General features: G+C 42.0%; 1 protein-coding gene across 1 annotated transcript in view; it reads right to left on the bottom strand.

Annotated features, from left to right (window-relative positions):
• Positions 1 to 14,289, bottom strand: part of LOC138624091 (kynurenine--oxoglutarate transaminase 3-like) — a 262,875-nt gene that overhangs the window by 203,937 nt on the left and 44,649 nt on the right. The gene's annotated exons all lie outside the window — the stretch shown is intronic.

Raw genomic sequence — 14,289 nt, 5'->3', positions numbered from 1 at the left:
ACGTCACAGCTGTTGCCATCTTTGAACTTTGTCCAATTTCTGGCCTGCTTTTGACTTGGAAAAAAAGTGTTCAAATATGAAACAAATCAGGCCACGATGACGCCCTGTTAACCGGCTGCGGTGTCACGGGTAGCATCTGATCTCTTGGATTTATTCTGAGCCGCAAGGTTGACATATTTAGGGACGGGGAGGAGCAGTGGTGACTGTCATGACAGCGCATCTTGTTAATAACCATGTCACCCTAATTAGTAAAGTAATTATGAGGTGCTAATGAGCGTTCAAAGGTAGTAGAAATTCAGCACTTTTCCCCTCCCGACGTGGATCTGAAGGACGTGGAGGGGAAATGTGCGGCTGAAGCTGACAAAGTGTCTGCAGAGGGAGGCTGCATTTGTGGTGGTGCAGACTCTCCGGATGATGGGATATGCCACTTCTCAAAGGTAAGCCGAATGTCGCTGCACGCTTTTTTGCTTTTCTTTTTGGCGGACGTGTGCAGCCTAATTTCTCTCAAATGGATTTTTCTTTCTTTCTCTACAGCCACGGCAGCCGTTTCCCGGTTATTTGGATGGATCATCGAGCACGGTTTCCTGTTATTTTGTTGACTTGTTCTTCTTCTCCAGCAGGTTAGCAGGGAACATGGTGATGGTGATGATGATGATCTCTCATGTAAGGCGGATGAAGATTGTATGCTGTCTAAAAATCCGGATTTTTTTAGGTTTGTTGATTTATTTGTTCATTTAAAAAAAGAAAAAGCAATTATCCACGACTTTATTCATGTGTAATTTTAGGTTTATTAAATCCGTATTCGTATTTAACATTGTGAATATTTTGTATTTTTTTTTTATTAAGTATACTTCCCTTTATAACATTTTTTTTTTTTTTTAAAAACTGCATATTTTTAACTTTTGTCAGTTGTGGAATTTTACTCTTTTAAACAGCTGCACCAATACAAATTTTCTACTTTTATTAATAATCCAAATCCTTTTTATTAACACCAAACGGTCTTCATTTTCTATTATTCACATATACTAAAATGTTAATGCTTTCCATTCAATAAGCGATTGTGTTAATTTGAATTCGATCCTTTAATTTTAAAATTAATTTTCTTTCAGCCTTTAAACGAAAACAATTTAACTTTTGAATTTCAGTTAAATCTCTTCTAACTAAATATCACAGTGAGCTGACCGGCAGAAAAGTAAAAGCAGGTTTTATTTCCAAAGCATCCTTTCAGTGGATGTCTCTGCTCTCGCATGAGATGGAGGCAGAGTTTGAGCACCAGGCGGCGACAAAGCGAGGCCAGAGTCTGCAGACTGAAGTTCACGACCAAACTGAGGCCTCACTTGCCCTTTAATGAGCCGAATTGCTTCACATTTTACTTACAAAACTTGACTTAAAATGATACCGACCAAGCCCGCGACAGTCAGAGAAAGGAGACTTTAAGAGCACGTGGCACACACGGCCTTAAAATGCGGTGTCCAGCCAGCGGACAGCCAATTAAGAATATCCTGTCCACATGCAGCCTGTAATCAGGCCTCTCTAAACCTTATTCCCTACAAATCGCTCAGATCAGATCAAAGCGATGCTTAAACACGTCAGTCAATGTGTGGAGAGGCGCACGAGCTGCTCATCAACTGCAAGCAGGAACAATCAATCGCTTTATTAGGTTTAAGGCGCTGCAGGAGCAAATTGAATGTTACCAGTTAGGCTATCGTCTTATTGGCCTCAGCTGATGGTCGATGATGGGACAGTGTAACAGTGGCTGGCACCATATTGATTCTCTGGCGGCTTTGCGTGTAAGCTGTCACTTCACCGCTGGCGACCTTTAGGTTGCACAGTTGCAGCGTTTACACAGAGACACCCCCGCATTTAGACTGTCAGTCACTGCAGGCTGGGAGGAGAGGTGGTGGAGGGGAGGGCGCTAGAACAGCCGGACGTGCACACAGAGACACACGAGTTTTAAACAAACAACTTTTTTGTTGTTGTTGTTTGTTTTTTGTCAAGTTCAAAGCTATTTTTTTTTTTTTATTTTTTTATAAAAGATATTCAAATCATGGCTTGCTGCTTTGTGGTAATCACACACTTGAGGTCTCATTTATTTATTCATATTTTTAACATTTTCACGAGCAACGTGATGAAAAGCAGGATCCAATCACCATAAAGAATAGTCTATTTGGGGGTTTTGAAATTATGCATGTGGAAACATCTGGCCTTTTTTTTTTTTTTAATCTTAAAAGCCCCAGTTTTAAATAAAATAAAAATGTCATATTTTCTCTAAAAATGATAAAACATTTGAATGATTTTGTAATGGAAATTTCAGGTGCCAATAAAAAGGTCAAACAATGGCTGAAAAATGTCACTAAGAAAGTCAATCTCAATATTTCCTGCTTTAGAAACCTAGTTTTACATTTAAAACAAATAGGACTGAGTTATAATCCATTACATAAAGAAAGGAATTCCAGCCACATCTAGTTTTTAGTAATTTCATTAATTTGAAACTGCATTCTGTGAAATTGCACGTATAGATTTAGGCTATGACCAAAACTATGTATTCATGAATAATCACTTTTTAACATTACTTTGGAGAATCCTTATCATTTGGAAAATCAGAGTTAAATATTTGAAATCAGAAACATCAGAGCTAAAATGCTGCACTCATGTACTCACATGGCACAAAAACAGCTGAAGTGTCAGTTTCAGCACGTAAAGCTGCAACTGACTGTCCCATCAAAGTTATCCTTGACAGATGGTCGTGGTGGTTTCTATTGATTAAAAGCTACAAAAAGGACAAGCTGTCTCACCGTATGTATGAAGTCAGAAGATTACAGTGACTAATGAAACCTGTGTCACTCCAGACGACAACTTGTTTGCTGGTCAGCATTTTTAGGGAGGAGAAATGATTTTTATTAAAAATATATAATTAGATACTTATTTGTATTTGCCAGTGTTACTGGATTAGGATTGTTCACAGTCCTAAAAATTGTAATCCTCTTTAAACCACATTGGTGCATATCAGCCCATTGCAATGGTGACTTACTTCTCGTGAAGAAAAATTAAAGAAATTACAAAAAGTTCAAATGAAGCTCTCGTGAAATGATCTTCACTTCAGACTTCAAGTTCAATATAACGCCGGGGCACGCGGAGGAGGTCTTATGTGTTTTGAAGTATCTGACTGCAGCAAATATCACACACTTAATCTTGTGTGTGTGTGTGTGTGTGTGTGTGTGTGTGTGTGTGTGTGTGTGTGTGTGTGTGTGTGTGTGTGTGTGTGTGTGTGTGTGTGTGTGTGTGTGTGTGTGTGTGTGTGTGAGTGAGAGAGAGAGAGAGAGAGAGAGAGAGAGAGAAAGAGAGGTCAGGGTAGTCTAAGAGAGATGTGTGTGGTTTGGAGAATAAACTGGGTGTAACTGACACAGAAGTTCAGAGTTCACTGAGATGACTTTGTTGTTACCAGTGAATCACAAGAGTCACAGAGAATCCTTGTTGATGTTGTGGAGCACTACTTGAACGTGTCCTTTTTGATTTGCGACAACACTTGGAAAAATAGTGTTTTGCACCCTTTAGAGCGTTTGAGTTAAGTTTTCTTACATGAAGACAACCCAGTCAACCAGTTCAGCTGTTGTTTGCACTTTGTGTTATTTCCCCAACAGCTCCCAAATCTTTCATCCAAAATTAAAAATGATTGAAATATACTTGCAATGACAGAGAATACAAACATGAAATGCTCTTTTCATTCAGTTTTGCCAGCATGGTTTGGAGTTGACTGATGGACTTGAATTTGACTCAAGTTGACCCATTGTGAGTGACGTTGGCGCAACTGCAGCAACAGTTTGCTGAACTCTGACCTCAGATCCACCTGACTGACGCTGTCAACATGACAAAACTTTACATCAGCCGGCAGGAAGCACACCTTCTGACTCCTGTTGTTTAGACGCCTCAGGACACATTAGTCGCAGTTTATTTTTGCGAACATAAAGTTATGCACTCAGATCACAGTGATCCCTTTCAGAAGTTCAGCTATTATTTAATCCACTATTAATTATAATCCATTACATTTTGGTAACAATTTAACATCTCATTTAGAATAAATAACCAGCAAAAACCCTTTTAACAGATACTTTATAACACAGTAATTTAGTTTAGTTTTAGTTTAGTAATATATTTATAACTTTGACTAAGACTATAACTTTGTGTGTGTGACCATTTCTGGTCTCTACATCTCTAACACTTAGTAAGATGTTGTCATTTTTAATGATTATACATATACCGCATATCATATGTTATAAACCAAAAATATTAATCCAGGCACAAATCATTCAGTCAGTATCATAAAAAACATCCACTGAGTAGATTTTTTTTCCCGGGTGCTTTCAGCCACAGCTAATGGCGTCATCAGATGGGGTTTATTTATAAATAGATATAGTATAAATAAATACAACAAGTAAATATCCCTGAATTAAGATTTAGTATAAAGACTCCTTCTATGTTTTGTTAATTTATTAGATGGCAGGTTGTGTTTTATTGAAGTGATAACTTTTAACAAATACATTAATAAACCCTTAACAACATGCTTACAACTACAATGTGTTATTAACCCTTTATTAACTATATACTACTTATGAATGCTAAATGGAAGCTGGAGCGATGTTTTCATTTGTTTCTGGACCTGAATACTGTAGTTGCCAGTTTAGAAGTTCAGACTAATTGACAGACAGATCACACATGATTGGTTGCTATAATAAAAAGATGAGTTATTAATAACAGATCAGTATGTTGTGGTGATGAGACAGTTGTGAGGACATTCTAACCAATTACGCTGTTTAATCAGTGATCACATTACACATGCAGGACAACAGGCTTCCCCTCTGGCAAACAGACATCATTTTTCATTTCAATGTGATGGAAAAAGGGTCAAATAAGATGATGCAATAATAAGAATCAAATTCCAACGCAAAATTACATCCCAGGAGCTCTGGAATTAAAGGTTGAGGCGTGAGAGTGGTCTGACATTTAAGATGGACATACTGTATATTATTCCAGCCTCTACGAATCAGGCAGTAATGAAACATGTCACATTCAAGTTCAAATCTGAAGTAAAGGTTCGTATTATTCTGTGCAATGCAATTCAAAATATTAAACAACAGGAGGGAGAGTAAAATCTACTTTTAATCCTCAAAGGTTAGCACACTGGGCATTAACATTTCCGGCCTACTATGAGAATAAAATGTGCTCAAAATTATAATTGTAAGTCAAAGCGTATTTTTAAAGCCATTTGCTGCCACGACAACTATTCAGGGAAAGCAATGTCACTGCAAAGTGTTGTGTTTGTTCCTTCTGTCTGTCTGAGGTACATGATCAGAAATGCTCAGGGAGTGGATAACACATTGATTTGAGTGTGTTCCAAATGCAGACTGGCCCTGACAAGGTTGTTATAACAGTCGGAGGAGTCTGTACAATCACTTAATTACCAAAGCTGTCAGTCAAAGAGGGTCGCTGCTGGCTCCATCCATGGCTGCGAGCGGCGTTCCACTAGCAGCCTCTCTGAGTGATTGATCCATGCTGATGGCATCGCAAAAATAATTACAACTCGTCTCCTGATGTGTGATTCCATACCACATTCATGCTTCACGAAGGTAATCGGGGGGATCAGGAGGGGTCAGTGCCATTTCCTATTACCTGAAGTCCAAGCAAAGGGGTAAAACAATGCAAACAGAGTGAGGCTGGGAGAAAAGACGATCCTTGGGGGTGTGTGTGTGTGTGTGTGTGTGTGTGTGTGTGTGTGTGTGTGTGTGTGTGTGTGTGTGTGTGTGTGTGTGTGTGTGTGTGTGGTGGTGGGGGGGGGGGGGTGGCATGGCCAATTGACGTTGATGTTACGAATAGCCGAGAAAGCTTGTGTGCACTTTGTCAATCTGTATTGTGTGATTTTTTTTTTCTCCCTCCTCCCCAGAGCCAGAAACAACACATACTGTAACAGATTGATGGTGTCCAACGTGGGGTAATGGCAATTCAAAACAATCACTGGGTCATTAAGTTGATTGGCATCACAATTGTCAAGCTGTTGGAGGCTAAATGGGGAAGGGGGGATGCAGCTCATTCACAAGTGTCTGCTTTCATCATTTGGGACTGAAGTCACGTCGAAAACAGTGGTGGAGTTTGGTTTGAATTGTCTTACAGGCTTTTCCTTCCTACGGTACGCCCTGGGAAGAAAGACTGATGTCTTAAAAACAATCCCATCATCACAATCCCAGCACAGATTTTAGTCCATTTCACCTGGAAAATTGATCAGATTAAAAAAACACATGGCGTCTCACACACACACACACACACACACAAGCTCTCATTGTGTATAAATATGGAATTGACTGCTCATTAGTACACAAATCACTTTGAATCTGCACAAACACAACTTGTTCATTCTAATTTTGTTAATCATTCCAGATAATCCTTTGCCAATATTTCCATCCACCATTTCCCTTGCAGATATTTAGAATGAAGTATCAGTGGTTCCATGGCAACCGAAGGAGCCCAAATTCACAAGTGGAAGCTGCCATACGGTTTCAGAAGCACTTTGTGCATGCATTCATATTCATGGTGAAAGCATTAACCATCATTAACTGTCTCCCTGTTCCTGACACAGAGGTGCAGCATGAGGAAGACTGGCAAAGACATTTACCCATCCTTCAATTCCTGACAGCACTCTTTCCCTGCACCGTAAACAAAACAAAACAAGAAAACATGCAGAGAACACAAACAACACAATGTAAATCTGGAAAAATGAGAGTAAACACTGTACATATGGTATCTGAACCTGAAGGGACCATCCCGTTCTACTTGTATTGCCGTGAGCAGGCAAAGTGGAGGGATGATGTCACTAATGAACCCTGCAAAATACAGCGGTGAATAATGAAACACAACACTGCATTTTGCAACAGAAAGAATAAAAGGTGAGATCACCAGCAAGCAAGGGAGGAAAGAGTGAAAGAAAGCAAGCAATGATTAAATGATCAAAAGCTGGCAGAGTGAGTCTCTGTGTCACTGCAAGGCACACTCATCTACCCACAAGTGAAAGTTAGGTTTCAAGCACAGTGTAATTATAGCTGGGGATGTCAGTTTGACATTAATGCAGCCAGCAGAAATTCTCTAATTGGCCTCAGAGGAGAAAGTGAACCAGAAAATATATTAACATTTTAAAAAAGCATATTTTGCCTAATCCTTTCACTTTCCAACAATATTTGAAGACCAAAATGCCCCAGGCATGAGAATTTAAATGAGCAATTTTGTTTTTGAAGGAAACGGCCAATGAGACAGAAAATAGACTAAAGGGAAATCATTAGTGTATGAGAGATCCTGACAGGCTCGCCTTGCTGACTGGCTGGCCTGTCACTAGGAGTCTGTGTTCTTCAGCTCCACGCTATGAGCTAAGCTGATAACATGAAAAGACCCATAAACGTGCAGCCAGAAGTCAAAGCCTATTATCTAGAAATTCAAATGCGGGGGTAAGGATGGGCAAAAAAAAAAAAAAAACTGGGAGGGGGAGGCATTGCTCTCTCTGTCTCCTGTAGGCGAAAACTGGCCAGATCGAGAGATCTTGTAATAGGCCCTGTTATCCGACACAAACGTGTGGCAGCAGCACTGCCAGAAAATATGGCAGCAAATCATAACATCACTCAGAACAGGGGAAGATAAAAGCAGGAAGAACATGGATGGCAACAAACTGCTTAAAGTTAGAGGGGAGATGCAGTGTCACATGTGCCCAGGCTGATGTGATATGACCGTATCAGAGAAACACAGCTAAGTTCAGTCAGGAGATGTTAGCCCGGTCCCCCGGTGATGAAGCAGCTGAGGCAAGCATCGCCCCTGGCGTGGGACTGCAGGGCAAACTGCTCAGGCTGGAGAGCCTTGCCCTTTTGAAACAAAACAGAGAGGAATGGCCAGGGGAAGCTAGCCGGCCTCAGCAAAAGGGGCCAGGTTTATTTCCTCCAGCAATAAAGAGAAAAAAGAATGATTGAGAAGACAGAGGAAAGTGAGAACAACAACAGATCTCAGAGCCTGCGTCTCTTTTTGTGCGACAACAAAGGGCATATGATATTCCAGCCTCCTTTACAGCTGGCTGGTCAGAGGTTTCTTCTGGCACCTCAGCATCGCCTGCTTTATTCTATTCACAATCATACAAGGACGGCTTGCCGAGGTATAGGGATTTCACTTTTTTTTGTATTAGGCTATTACCCCGAACACAGCAATTTAATCAGGCCCTTTGATAAACATTTGACACAAAGCAGTGGGCTTCTGTCTCTGCTGCCTACAGCCCAGGGCAAGGGATTGAGACTGACGAATTTTCATCCACAATTTTCTCTATTTTAACTCCACCTGTCAAACAGTATGCCAGTCAGTGTGACACAAAGATGGGGGAAATCAAAGCCTCTCTCATCTTAAAGGAACACAGACGTGCAGAGCGCTACAAGTTTAGTGGGGATTACACCAGCACGCAGACGAGGAACAGATGCAGATCAGGTGCCAGAAATTGAATTTTAAGCATGTATTATAAATGAAGATAAACAGTGACATAATGCTAATCACCAATCAACATCCAGCTCATAGTGTATTCATGAGCGGCACCAACTAAAAGTACAATCATCTCCTTGAGCAAAATGTCAGCAACATCCCAAACCGCTTCCTGCCAGAGATACCTATCAGCCCAAATCCTCACCGTTCTCAACAGTCATTAGCAACAAACATCTAACTAGAGGAAACTACAAACTATAAAACCATTTGACCCTGAAGCACAGAGTATGGAACAGTCCTGTCTCACCCAATGGAAGCTGGCTGAGGTCACCAGGGTCAACACCTTCTTTACTGAGCCTACAGCAGGATGGAAGCCTCCGACTCGTGGAAACATCTGGGGACTTAGCATGGCCTGAAAGCTTTGTGGACCGGCAGCAACGCTCCCCGGAGACCGCGGAGGGAATGTGCGCTATAACTATGCTACGCAAGCAGCAAATCTAAATGCAAGATGTGATTATCTATTCATTAACTCCCATAATTGAGGTGAACAGCGCTAGTTACTAGACTGTCATGTCAGCGGCTCATATTTGCCCCACTCTGGTACCTGCCTGCGATGTAACTCCAAGAGGCCAAAAAATAAAGAATAATAATATCACATAGAGCATTCCAGAGGCATCAATGCTGAGAATAAATGATATGACCTCTGGCTATAGAATGGCCTTCAAATCTAAATCCCTACCTGACCAGCAAGAATCATCCTCCTTTATTCATCCCTCCTGCATACCAAACATGTTCTGCACTGAATCATGTCTCCATGAATCTTTTGATTCCTTTCAATCAGTTTCAAGGACTGTAAACAATGGGGCCACGAATATGATAGAGAAGTAAATCTGCCTCAGCTCAATTAAGGAGCTGCCCTGCAGCCTCCCGCGGCCCTGAGAGATAGGAGCTATAATTAGAAGAGGGCAGTAAACTTGCAGACATTATTGATGATCCGCTCCTGACACCTCCCTCATGTTAGCATTAGCATTTTCCCTGAGCTGGGGCTCATGTCAAGAGAGGCTGGTCTCTCAGAGTCCATGTCAGCAGGAGGGCTATATATGAGCTGCACAGCGAGGCCACATTATGGCTGCAGAGAGGAAGAGAGAGGGAGAGCGAGAGAGACACCCGGGCTCCCCTTCAGGCCCCTCTTGGTGCTCGTCCACCTGATGGGAACATGGAGACTTGGCTGTTCTCCCTCTCATCAATACAGCAGGGCTCTTTGTCAGTAATTTGCAATAAGTGTCCGCGCCACATCTTAAGGGACCTGGAAATCATTACTGGCTGAGGCCCGACTCTGCTACTAATTGGATGCGTTGGGCCTCATCAACTGAGGATTTTCCGAGACCTTTGACAGATACCAATTCGAAAATCATTGTTCAGTTGTCAATTTAAGAGACCGTTAAAAGAGCTTATTTTAATTTTAATTGGAACTTCCTCCTGCCTTCACAGTGAGCTGTGAGGATTAAAAATGAGCTCAGGGCATGTGTGTATATATATATGTGTGTGTGTGTGTGTGTGTGTGTGTGTGTGTGTGTGTGTGTGTGTGTGTGTGTGTGTGTGTGTGTGTGTGTGTGTGTGTGTGTGTGTGTGTGTGTGTGTGTGTTCATACTCCCCTCGAAGAAGAGGGAAACTATGCAGGTTAAATTGACAGGTAACAGCTCTGACCAGCGTACGAATGAAGACAGTATGCATGCAGAATTGGTTTACAAGAATCTCACAGCTTTCCTGGGACTTCATCATCAACATCAAATAAGGCAGAATCTGAGCTGCAAAGCTCCCAATTAAGCAAAAACCGCATCCGCTTAAGATGTTTGTTGGCGAGTGTGCCATCATCGATCACCCCGAGTAAACTGACCGGCTGATAGTGCTGCCCTAACATATTTATGTGCTGCACTCTATCAGTGACCCTGAATTCAAACACTCTCTTGGCTTTAATAAGGCCTGGGAAGGCTCGGCCCTGACTAGATATACAGCTACACAGGGGGAATGGCTGCGAATGCTGGCAGATGCGGCAAAAAAAGCTAATATGCGTAAATGGGGTGCAGTGCTCGCATGAGCCACTCACGGTGACACGGCCACCCAGGAGCAGAGGGCGCAGGGCTGAGGGTGAGGGGGCGAGGCCTGGCAATGAACAGGAAGTGAATTATTTTGACATCACTGATAATTCAAGATGCCCGTGATCCCTTATTAAATCATGGTGACTGTTTGAGTGAAGCCAAAATATCACCTCATCCTGCAGGAAAACTGCAAAATGTAGTAAGGTTCAGACAGAAGCTTCATGAAAGTGTGTAATGTTTGACCAAAAAGAAAAAAAAAATAGCAAACCATGTTTTTTTTTTTAAAGTAAATAGAGCTGTCATTTGATAATAAACCTGGCATTAATGTTAATTCTCTCATCCAGTATTTGCAGTATTAGAGGCTTAGAGCAAAGAGCAATACTGTTCAGAGGGTAGTAAGTGTCTAATTAAGGACTAGACAGGAGGGAAATTGCAAAGGTATAAAAGAGCTTTTTTTCCCCCCTCTCTCCTGCTTTTTCACAACCGTGTCTCTGGGAGCCGGCGTTGTGTTTGCCGGCTGTTTTACTCGCTGTCAGAAAGGATTTGAGGCGAGGAGCCATCTAAGCATGCGTAGGAGAGGATTCATTTGACCTCATTATACATCAATAAAGAAGGAAGCCGGTTTACTAAATATCACCATGCTGCCCGCACTTCATGTCAGATCATGCAGGAGTGTGCTAAAAAGATGATTCCAGAAACGTCTGGTAGCAAAGAGAGAAGGGGAGGGTAGGGGAGGGGAAAGGGGGGTGGGGAATAGTGGTGGTAGCGTGTGTGTGTGTGTGTGTGTGTGTGTGTGTGTGTGTGTGTGTGTGTGTGTGTGTGTGTGTGTGTGTGTGTGTGTGTGTGTGTGTGGAGGGGGTTGAAACCCTTACTTGCCAGGAGGGATTCTGACAAGCACAGGAAAAAAAGCAGATACGCAAAGCCCTGTTTAAGAGCAGAGCAACTGAAGAAAAAGATTTATGCTTTTAATTAATAGCAATTAAACCATGCCTGTTGGGCTGGCCTATGGCAATTGTTCTCAGTAAAAAGGAGGCCGAGCTGGTGACAAGCATTTGAATCCACTAAGTTCTACCAAGGGAGCTGACACTGCAGGCATCAAACCTAAACTAAATCAATAAAAGAATTAAACTTTTATGAATTGCATTCTGACAAGTATCAGATAGCACTAAGCTTTGATATCACGAATTCCTCCGAGGTGATGCAAACAAGGAGAGGCACACTTAGAGATCCAAACAATCAAAGGGTCTCGTTAGCATGTGCTGTCAGATCCAGCAGTGCTATTAATTACTACAAATTAACGTGACTCTCTGCACCTCTGCTGATTGGAATGATAATCAAGCTCGGCTCTGCACGGGGAACATATGCAACCCTGCCAAAAATAATGACAGAAACCAACAGACGCTCCTCTATGCTTGTGTTTACAAGTCCAAAATGCTTGTTGCTTATTTTATCCTGCAGCCACACACACACACACACACACACACACACACACACACACACACACACACACACACACACACACACACACACACACACACACACACACACACACACACACACACACACACACACACACACACACACACACACATATGCAAACTTGTACTATTTTGCTAATTTGCCATGTATGCACAGAATAAATGTACATAACAGCATTTCTTCATTAGAATTTCCAGTGACGCCCTGTATCAGTTGAACACATAAACAAGACTTCAAGGTTGCTGATCATTCACTGCTCTTCTCCCGTATCGCACACACACACACACACACACACACACACACGCACGCACGCGCGCGCACTTGTAAGACAAAAAAGTAGCAGTTAAACTGAGCAATATGTGTTCAGACAAATGTAGGCGTGACGCTGTCTAAAAGGGGAACAAGAAAAAAAATGAGGGGGGGTGGGGGGTGGGCAAAGTGTGTGTGTGGTGGGGGTTGGGGGTGGAGGGGGCAGAAAGTGCTCAAAGCTGGCATGACAGCTCAAACGTCCTGTCACTTAAATCACTGTTCATATCTGCACATCACGAATCCAGAAACGCATCCAGCATCGCGGCGACATCGTGCTCCCGAGCACCAACAGGCTTTTTAAATGAGACTGAAAGCAGTAATTACTGAACGCCCCCACGCTAAATTGTTTACCATGAGACTGATCCAGCTTGCTAGTGCAGCTTACTCACCCAATTTTTCATCCTCAATATCAAATATCTTTCATGGCATTCAGCTAACACTAACGCACCACAGCTCACACCAGGCTAATTTGTTCAGCGGTTATGTATTATTCATTATTATTCAATGCATTTTCACAGTGATTTGCAAATGTTATCAGTATACTTAAGTTTACACACATAATACAAAATGTAAGATTTCATGTTTCCCTACAAGACACAACCGCTTTAAGGGAAATACATTTTACAGAAGTCGGAGATGTTAATGTAATGGCACAGATAAATGGATACTCTGCCTTGTGAACATTGTTATGTGGAAATAATAACTGTAGACAGTAAATGCCCAGCAAAGCACACAAATGTTTTTATTTATTTATTGGCAGGTGAGTGTTATCAGCGCCACAGAGCAGCAGCTGGACTGCATGTGTTGGCCCTTGTTGACGCTTTACCTTAAAGTGGAGCCTTCACAACCTCGGTCCCTTGATAAATTTGTCCCAGACTCCACCAGGCTTTGGCAACCCCCTGACCCCCCCCAAGCTCTGCGCTGCACCCCCGAGGACTCCGATCGTGACCTCATGGCGACTTGGAGCGTGTTATTAGCTACTGTTTGTGTGTGTGCAGCGCTGGAAAAACGGCAGCGGATTGACTGGGTAAAACGGATCCTGTCAAGGTCCCAGCGGCTGAGAAGATAACCTCTCCTCGTCTCCAACGGAGGAACAGAGCAGGGGTGGAGGCTGCGCTTTAAGACTAATTTCTATGCAATTCTCACTCTCTGATCTCAAGTTAAAAGACAGCGTTGACACTCTTAAGAGCATGCTCAACTCTTTTGTGCATAATAAGGCTAAAATTCAGGTCATCTGTTGTATTTTTAATTTCTGACAAAGTATTCCACCTTTATGAAGAAATATGTAAAACAAAGGCCTGACGCCCATGTACTGTGATGAACGTGTTCCCATTGTCACAGACGTGTTTCAACAGTCATCAAATGTGCTACATTGCAAATTAATGCTACAGTATAAAGTAAGGAACCTATAGACATACGTAGCAATACAGAAATACTTTAGAAATGTGTAATAAAGAACGTATTGCATTGTGTGTAACCTCTTTCTCTGATTTTAATGCTTAGCATTTATATGCAGTTAGACCTCATTATGATAATTTGATATTTTGACTGGATGGCTAGAGGCAGGATTATAAGAGAAGTCTGTTTTAGAATGTTAATGTGTGCCTTTGAAACTAATGCATGTATTTATTGATTTTTCACTCCTAAATCTATCCTTCTTAAGTTGTCATGGTTTAGTTGGAGGGGTGGGTGTAGGACGAGGGGGGGCGTCTTTTAACAAAGTGGTCAGGGCCCAAATTGAGAAATGCAAGCGCTGTGTAATCATTAACAAGCGAATCCCTCACAATCGTGTTTTACGCCTCATCTTTGTCTTGTCTTTTTTTTCCTTTTTACCCACACATTCAATGTCACATTTCACAGATGTAGTATTAGCTATGAGACATAGGCGAAGGCAGGAACGCGGGTGGAA

The sequence above is a fragment of the Brachyistius frenatus genome, unplaced genomic scaffold, assembly GCF_029030835.1.
Source record: "Brachyistius frenatus isolate BFR_SWC_R1_liver_20210118 unplaced genomic scaffold, ASM2903083v1 Contig_49, whole genome shotgun sequence".
In the NCBI taxonomy this organism is placed as follows: Eukaryota; Metazoa; Chordata; class Actinopteri; family Embiotocidae; genus Brachyistius; species Brachyistius frenatus.
The sequence above is the reverse complement of the archived record's forward strand: the minus strand, read 5'-3'. Positions and strand labels throughout refer to the sequence as shown.